The following is a 9,604-nucleotide window of genomic DNA, read 5'->3' on the forward strand; positions in this document are numbered from 1 at the left end:
AAAGAAGTCTACTATCGCATAGAATAATGAGAAGGAGGAACTCCGGACCCTTCTGTCCAAAGGTAATTTAGTCATTCATTGTAGTCATGGCGCTTTGTAGAGTTGCTAGTTTCTCACATTTTGTGTCAATTAACTCGTTCCTGGATTCCTCATGATATTAGCAGAGTCTAATTTAACCAACAAATACTATAGTCAGTAAAAAAAAAAAAAGGTTAAGTGTACAAGACTCTACATCAGAGGAGGCTGGTGAGGGGAGGACGGCCATAATAATGACCGGAACTTTGCTAATGGAATGGCTTCAAACACATGGAAACCATGGAAAGCATGTGTTGGATGTACACTATTTGATACCATTCCACCTATTCTGCTCCTGCCTTTCCTTTACCAAGAGCCCATCCTCCCCAATGAAGGTGCCACCAACAACCTGTGGTATACATGTCTGGCTGTGTTGATAAAATCGCTACATATCCCATGGAGCCGAGCTGGGAGAGGCTTCCCGTTGGTAAAATCACTACATATCCCATGGAGCCAAGCTGGGAGAGGCTTCCCGTTGGTAAAATCACTACATATCCCATGGAGCCAAGCTGGGAGAGGCTTCCCGTTGGCTGTGTTGGTGAAATCACTACATATCCCATGGAGCCGAGCTGGGAGAGGCTTCCCGTTGGCTGTGTTGGTGAAATCACTACATATCCCATGGAGCCGAGCTGGGAGAGGCTTCCCGTCGGTAAAATAACTACATATCCCATGGAGCCAAGCTGGGAGAGGCTTCCCGTCGGTAAAATAACTACATATCCCATGGAGCCAAGCTGGGAGAGGCTTCCCGTTGGTAAAATAACTACATATCCCATGGAGCCAAGCTGGGAGAGGCTTCCCATTGTCACAAATGTCCATGACGCTAATGACACTGGTGGTTCTCAAAAGTGAACTTGGATCCGTGTTAAGTAGCAATGATATATAGTATACTGCTGTTACTGTCTATTATCTATCCTTTACCCCTACCTACAGTATACTGCTGTTACTGTCTATCCTTTACCCCTACCTACAGTATACTGCTGTTACTGTCTATTATCTATCTTTTACCCCTACCTACAGTATACTGCTGTTACTGTCTAGTATCTATCCTTTACCCCTACCTGCAGTATACTGCTGTTACTGTCTATTATCTATCCTTTACCCCTACCTACAGTATACTGCTGTTACTGTCTATTATCTATCTTTTACCCCTACCTACAGTATACTGCTGTTACTGTCTAGTATCTATCCTTTACCCCTACCTGCAGTATACTGCTGTTACTGTCTATTATCTATCCTTTACCCCTACCTACAGTATACTGCTGTTACTGTCTATTATCTATCCTTTACCCCTACCTACAGTATACTGCTGTTACTGTCTATTATCTATCCTTTACCCCTACCTACAGTATACTTCTGTTACTGTCTATTATCTATCCTTTACCCCTACCTACAGTATACTGCTGTTACTGTCTATTATCTATCCTTTACCCCTACCTACAGTATACTTCTGTTACTGTCTATTATCTATCCTTTACCCCTACCTGCTGTATGTGTACATAGCTACCTCATACCTGCAGTATTTATGAAGTTTGGCAATGAGGATGAAAACTAGCATAGTTCAGCTAGCCAGCTAGTTTAGCCAGGGGAAACGAGCTCGGACTTAGGCTAATTAAAATCAAATCAAATTTTATTTGTCACATGTGCCGAATACAACAGGTGTAGACCTTAACGTGAAATGCTTACTTACAAGCCCTTAACCAGCAATGCAGTTCAAGAAATAGATTTTAAAAGTTTTTAGGCCCTGATATCAGGAGGCTGTCAATAGTAAAACAAAGCTTAAAACAATGTTTGAGGGAGCCCTGAATCCACAAAATGCTTCCGATAAACACGGTAGACTCCTCCTCACCACTGGAGAGTACCAGTCTCTTTAGCTAACATTCCACCTAACCTGAGTACCAGTCTCTTTAGCTAACATTCCACCTAGAGAGTACCAGTCTGTTCAGCTAACATTCCACCTAACCTGAGTACCAGTCTGTTCAGCTAACATTCCACCTAACCTGAGTACCAGTCTCTTCAGCTAACATTCCACCTAACCTGAGTACCAGTCTCTTTAGCTAACATTCCACCTAACCTGAGTACCAGTCTCTTCAGCTAACATTCCACCTAACCTGAGTACCAGTCTCTTCAGCTAACATTCCACCTAACCTGAGTACCAGTCTCTTTAGCTAACATTCCACCTAGAGAGTACCAGTCTCTTCAGCTAACATTCCACCTAACCTGAGTACCAGTCTGTTCAGCTAACATTCCACCTAACCTGAGTACCAGTCTGTTCAGCTAACATTCCACCTAACCTGAGTACCAGTCTCTTCAGCTAACATTCCACCTAACCTGAGTACCAGTCTCTTCAGCTAACATTCCACCTAACCTGAGTACCAGTCTGTTCAGCTAACATTCCACCTAACCTGAGTACCAGTCTGTTCAGCTAACATTCCACCTAACCTGAATACCAGTCTCTTTAGCTAACATTCCACCTAGAGAGTACCAGTCTCTTTAGTTAACATTCCCTTCTTTGCCACTCCTTGTCATTTCCAGAGAGACTGGCTTTTCGGCAATCTCAACGTTTAACATGCAGACGGATTTACGGCACAGTTGCTGATTGGTAGTTCGAAACAACATTTTATATTTTCCATGACAACGTTATGGAACATGGGGTGCGCGCAAATTTGTCGCAATATAGAATAAGAATGTTAAGAACGAAAACAAATAATACCGTTCAGACCTGCTGCGGTCATTCCCTTGTGAGAAGGTCAACGCTAGATCATATTGTTCAAAGTGGCTAGAGAGGACTCCGTAATGAGAGACAAAATTGATAGGAACATTTTTAGCCTGCGATATTTAATTGAGCTACTTTTGCTTCAGTTGCAACCCGTTAATGAAAGAAATGCGAAACTGGCACTTGTGGTCATTCCTCGCACGTATGCTTATCATCAGACTGGCTTCCATTTTTGCCATGTTGGTATGCCTATTCCATTTCTATTATGTGTCCCTCCTCTCTTATTAAGAGATGGAGTCAATGTAACAGTGTAGGTTCCGTCCCTCTCTTCGCCCCAACCCCGGGCTCGAACCAGGGACCCTCTGCACACATCAACAACTGACACCCACGAAGCATCGTTACCCATCGGGCCACAAAAGCCGCGGCCCTTGCCACGCAAGGGGAACAATCACTTCATGTCTCAGAGCGAGTGATGTCACCGATTGAAACGCTATTAGCGCGCACCACCGCTAACTAACTAGCCATTTCACATCGGTTACAACTAGACCGGCTACTTCAGGAAACTTTCTGAATGGACATAGAGAGAATTAGTGAACACACACACACACACCCTAAAAGGACCCATCAGTCAAAGCCACCAGCGCACCTTAGACACAAACAAATCATATTTATCCCTTCCTAAAAACGTAAGCTATTGAAAACCTCGGCTCACCTTCAATTATTGGCTGTAGTCCATCGGAAAGTAGGCCTAAGCTAAATTATAACATAATTCTAAAATAATGTTGCCTATAAAATGAATTGACAAGGAAAGTTTGAAGTGGGCAGAGAATTTTTTTTTTTTTACATATTTAAGTTATTTGTAAAATGTTTCCATCTAGACCATAACATTATCATACCATAATTCTCATCATAACTGATATTTTAATAGCTTTAACATGTAAATACATTTTCAAACACAAATACCTAAAGTATTGAAGTAGTTATTGGTGAATCTGTAAAAGCATATTGTATAACTCAGCCAGAAGTTAACAACACTATCAACAAGGCAGGTCCTACAGGCCCTGGTTTTGTCGCACCTGGACTACTGTTAAGTCGTGTGGTCAGGTGCCACAAAGAGGGACTTAGAAAAATTACAATTGACTCAGAACAGGGCAGCACAGCTGGCCCTTAAAAGTACACAGAAAGCTAACATTAATAATATGCATGTCAATCTCTCCTGGCTCAAAGTGGAAGAGAGATTGACTACTTGTTTTTGTAAGAAGTGTTTACATGCGCCGAGGTGTCTGTTTAAACGACTAGCAGACAGCTCAGACACACATCCATACACCACAAGACCTGCCACCAGAGGTCTCTTCACAGTCCCCAAGTCCAGAACAGACTATGGGAGGAGCACAGTACTACATAGAGCCATGACTACATGGAACTCTATTCCACATCAGTTAGTAGCAGCAGTAGAATCAGATTTAAAAACAGATAAAAATACACCTTATTGAACAACGGGGACTGTGAAGAGACACACACACACACACTCACTCTAGCACACACACTCTACACACACACTCTACACACAAACTCCAGCACATGCGCACACACTCTAGCGCACACTCTACGCACACACTCTACACACACACTCTACACACAAACTCTACACACAAACTCTAGCACACACACTCTAGCACACACACTCTAGCCACACACTCTACGCACACACTCTACGCACACACTCTACGCACACACACTCTACGCACACACTCTAGCACACACACTCTAGCACACACACTCTAGCACACACACTCTACGCACACACTCTACGCACACACTCTACGCACACACTCTAGCACACACACTACACACACACTCTACGCACACACGAACAGACACACACTCTACACACACTCTACGCACACACACTCTACGCACACACTCTACACACACACTCTACACACAAACTCTAGCACACACTCTACGCACACACACTCTACGCACACACTCTAGCACACACACTCTACGCACACACACTAGCACACACTCTACACACACAGGAACACACACACACTCTAGCACACACTCTACGCACACCCACTCTACACACACACTCTACACACACACTCTACACACAAACTCTACGCACACACTCTACACACACACTCTACGCACACACTCTAGCACACACTCTACACACACACTCTACACACACACTCTACACACACAGGAACAGACACACACTCTACACACACACTCTACACACACACTCTACACACACAGGAACACACACACACTCTCTGCACACACTCTACGCACACACTCTACACACACACTCTACACACACTCTACACACACTCTACACACATGTACATTGTGATATTGTTGTATGGTGGTATTATACATGTTGTATTGTAGATATGTAGTGGTGTAATAATGTTATATGATGTACTGTTTTATTTTGTATTTTTATATGTAATGTAAGTGCTTAAATATGTTTGGACCCCAGGAAGAGTAGCTGCTGCCTTGACAGGAAGTAATGGGGATCCATAATAAACCCCAGGAAGAGTAGCTGCTGCCTTGACAGGAAGTAATGGGGATCCATAATAAACCCCAGGAAGAGTAGCTGCTGCCTTGGCAGGAACTAATGGGGATCCATAATAAACCCCAGGAAGAGTAGCTGCTGCCTTGACAGGAACTAATGGGGATCCATAATAAACCCCAGGAAGAGTAGCTGCTGCCTTGGCAGGAAGTAATGGGGATCCATAATAAACCCCAGGAAGAGTAGCCGCTGCCTTGGCAGGAACTAACGGGGATCCATAATAAACCCCAGGAAGAGTAGCCGCTGCCTTGGCAGGAACTAACGGGGATCCATAATAAACCCCAGGTAGAGTAGCCGCTGCCTTGGCAGGAACTAACGGGGATCCATAATAAACCCCAGGAAGAGTAGCCGCTGCCTTGGCAGGAACTAACGGGGATCCATAATAAACCCCAGGAAGAGTAGCCGCTGCCTTGGCAGGAACTAACGGGGATCCGTTTCCGGTCACAACTTGCAGACTTGTTTACGCTGCTGTGCGTTTTTGTTGCCGATCTTACTTTGATACCTGACGGTTTTTTACTTTTTCATTACCGTATATTTTTACTTTTTCCCTCACTCAACTTTTTTCCTCACTCAACTTTTTTCATTCATCCCCGGAGGTTTTATCTGGACATGGTTCGTCAGGACTTCAAACAGCCGAAGCTAAGTAACATTAACATGATGCCTTCTAATTGCAGTCGTTGTACTTATAATATACAGGAGAACGATCGCCTTACGGCAAGGATAGCTGTGCTGCAAGCCCAGCTTCAGACGCGATCGTTAGGCAAGGGTAATTTCAGTGTAGGAAAGGATGAAACAGCGTCTGTGCCACCAGTAAGTACAGATAGTAACGTTAGTATAAACCCCCTCGCACGGTCCCCGCAGCCGGACATCTTTCTCATGGCTTCTGGAGGGAAACGCTGTAGGAATGCTCAACCGGTGTCGCTTATTCAGCCGACAGAAACTTTCAACCGGTTCTCCCCATTAAGCGAGTCGGAGTCGGAGGCCGAGACTTCTCTGGTCTCTACTCCTCCCGTTGTGGGGTCTGAGACGCCGACGGCTCCCACCATTAGCTCTGACAAATTGAAAACCCTAGTCATTGGCGACTCCATCACCCGCAGTATTAGACTTAAAACTAATCATCCAGCGATCATACACTGTTTACCAGGGGGCAGGGCTACCGACGTTAAGGCTAATCTAAAGACGGTGCTGGCTAAAGCTAAAACTGGCGAGTGTAGAGAGTATAGAGATATTGTTATCCACGTCGGCACCAACGATGTTAGGATGAAACAGTCAGAGGTCACCAAGCGCAACATAGCTTCAGCGTGTAAATCAGCTAGAAAGATGTGTCGGCATCGATTAATTGTCTCTGGCCCCCTCCCAGTTAGGGGGAGTGATGAGCTCTACAGCAGAGTCTCACAACTCAATCGCTGGTTGAAAACTGTTTTCTGCCCCTCCCAAAAGATAGAATTTGTAGATAATTGGCCCTCTTTCTGGGACTCACCCACAAACAGGACCAAGCCTGGCCTGTTGAGGAGTGACGGACTCCATCCTAGCTGGAGGGGTGCTCTCATCTTATCTACGAACATAGACAGGGCTCTAACTCCTCTAGCTCCACAATGAAATAGGGTGCAGGCCAGGCAGCAGGCTGTTAGCCAGCCTGCCAGCTTAGTGGAGTCTGCCACTAGCACAGTCAGTGTAGTCAGCTCAGCTTCCCCCATTGAGACCGTGTCTGTGCCTCGATCTAGGTTGGGCAAAATTAAAAATGGCGGTGTTCGCTTTAGCAATCTCACTAGTATAAAGACCTCCTCCATTCCTGCCATTATTGAAAGAGATTGTGATACCTCACATCTCAAAATTGGGTTACTTAATGTTAGATCCCTCACTTCCAAGGCAGTTATAGTCAATGAACTAATCACTGATAATAATCTTGATGTGATTGGCCTGACTGAAACATGGCTTAAGCCTGATGAATTTACTGTGTTAAATGAGGCCTCACCCCCAGGTTACATTAGTGACCATACCCCCCGTGCATCCGGCAAAGGCGGAGGTGTTGCTAACATTTACGATAGCAAATTTCAATTTACAAAAAAGAAAACAACAATGACGTTTTCGTCTTTTGAGCTTCTAGTCATGAAATCTATGCAGCCTACTCACTCACTTTTTATAGCTACTGTTTATAGGCCTCCTGGGCCATATGCAGTGTTCCTCACTGAGTTCCCTGAATTCCTATCGGATCTTGTAGTCATAGCAGATAATATTCTAATTTTTGGTGACTTTAACATTCACATGGAAAAGTCCACAGACCCACTCCAAAAGGCTTTCGGAGCCATCATCGACTCAGTGGGTTTTGTCCAACATGTCTCTGGACCTACTCACTGCCACAGTCATACTCTGGACCTAGTTTTGTCCCATGGAATAAATGTTGTGGATCTAAATGTTTTTCCTCATAATCCTGGACTATCGGACCACCATTTTATTACGTTTGCAATTGCAACAAATAATCTGCTCAGACCCCAACCAAGGAGCATTAAAAGTCGTGCTATAAATTCTCAGACAACCCAAAGATTCCTTGATGCCCTTCCAGACTGCCTCTGCCTACCCAAGGACGTCAGAGGACAAAAATCAGTTAACCACCTAACCGAGGAACTCAATTTAACCTTGCGCAATACCCTAGATGCAGTTGCACCCCTAAAAACTAAAAACATCTGTCATAAGAAACTAGCTCCCTGGTATACAGAAAATACACGAGCTCTGAAGCAAGCTTCCAGAAAATTGGAACGGAAATGGCGCCACACCAAACTGGAAGTCTTCCGACTAGCTTGGAAAGACAGTACCGTGCAGTATCGAAGAGCCCTTACTGCTGCTCGATCATCCTATTTTTCCAACTTAATTGAGGAAAATAAGAACAATCCGAAATTTCTTTTTGATACTGTCGCAAAGCTAACTAAAAAGCAGCCTTCGCAAATGGAGGATGGCTTTCACTTCAGCAGTAATACATTTATGAACTTCTTTGAGGAAAAGATCATGATCATTAGAAAGCAAATTACAGACTCCTCTTTAAATCTGGGTATTCCTCCAAAGCTCCATTGTCCTGAGTCTGCACAACTCTGCCAGGACCTAGGATCAAGGGAGATACTAAAGTGTTTTAGTACTATATCTCTTGACGCAATGATGAAAATAATCATGGCCTCCAAACCCTCAAGCTGCATACTGGACCCTATTCCAACTAAACTACTGAAAGAGCTGCTTCCTGTGCTTGGCCCTCCTATGTTGAACATAATAAACGGCTCTCTATCCACCGGATGTGTACCAAGCTCACTAAAAGTGGCAGTAATAAAGCCTCTCTTGAAAAAGCCGAATCTTGATCCAGAAATTATAAAAAACTATCGGCCTATATCGAATCTTCCATTCCTCTCCAAAATTTTAGAAAAAGCTGTTGCACAGCAACTGACTGCCTTCCTGAAGACAAACAATGTATACGAAACGCTTCAGTCTGGTTTTAGACCCCATCATAGCACTGAGACTGCACTTGTGAAGGTGGTAAATGACCTTTTAATGACGTCAGACCGAGGCTCTGCATCTGTCCTCGTGCTCCTAGATCTTAGTGCCGCTTTTGATACCATCGATCACCACATTCTTTTGGAGAGATTGGAAACCCAAATTGGTCTACATGGACAAGTTCTGGCCTGGTTTAGATCTTATCTGTCGGAAAGATATCAGTTTGTCTCTGTGAATGGTTTGTCCTCTGACAAATCAATTGTAAATTTCGGTGTTCCTCAAGGTTCCGTTTTAGGACCACTATTGTTTTCACTATATATTTTACCTCTTGGGGATGTCATTCGAAAACATAATGTTAAATTTCACTGCTATGCAGACGACACACAGCTGTACATTTCAATGAAACATGGTGAAGCCCCAAAATTGCCCTCGCTAGAAGCCTGTGTTTCAGACATAAAGAAGTGGATGGCTGCAAACTTTCTACTTTTAAACTCGGACAAAACAGAGATGCTTGTTCTAGGTCCCAAGAAACAAAGAGATCTTCTGTTGAATCTGACAATTAATCTGGATGGTTGTACAGTCGTCTCAAATAAAACTGTGAAGGACCTCGGCGTTACTCTGGACCCTGATCTCTCTTTTGAAGAACATATCAAGACTGTTTCAAGGACAGCTTTTTTCCATCTACGTAACATTGCAAAAATCAGAAATTTTCTGTCCAAAAATGACGCAGAAAAATTAATCCATGCTTTTGTTAC

The sequence above is a fragment of the Salmo salar genome, chromosome 16 (genome assembly GCF_965601325.2).
Source record: "Salmo salar chromosome 16, fSalSal1, whole genome shotgun sequence".
In the NCBI taxonomy this organism is placed as follows: Eukaryota; Metazoa; Chordata; class Actinopteri; order Salmoniformes; family Salmonidae; genus Salmo; species Salmo salar.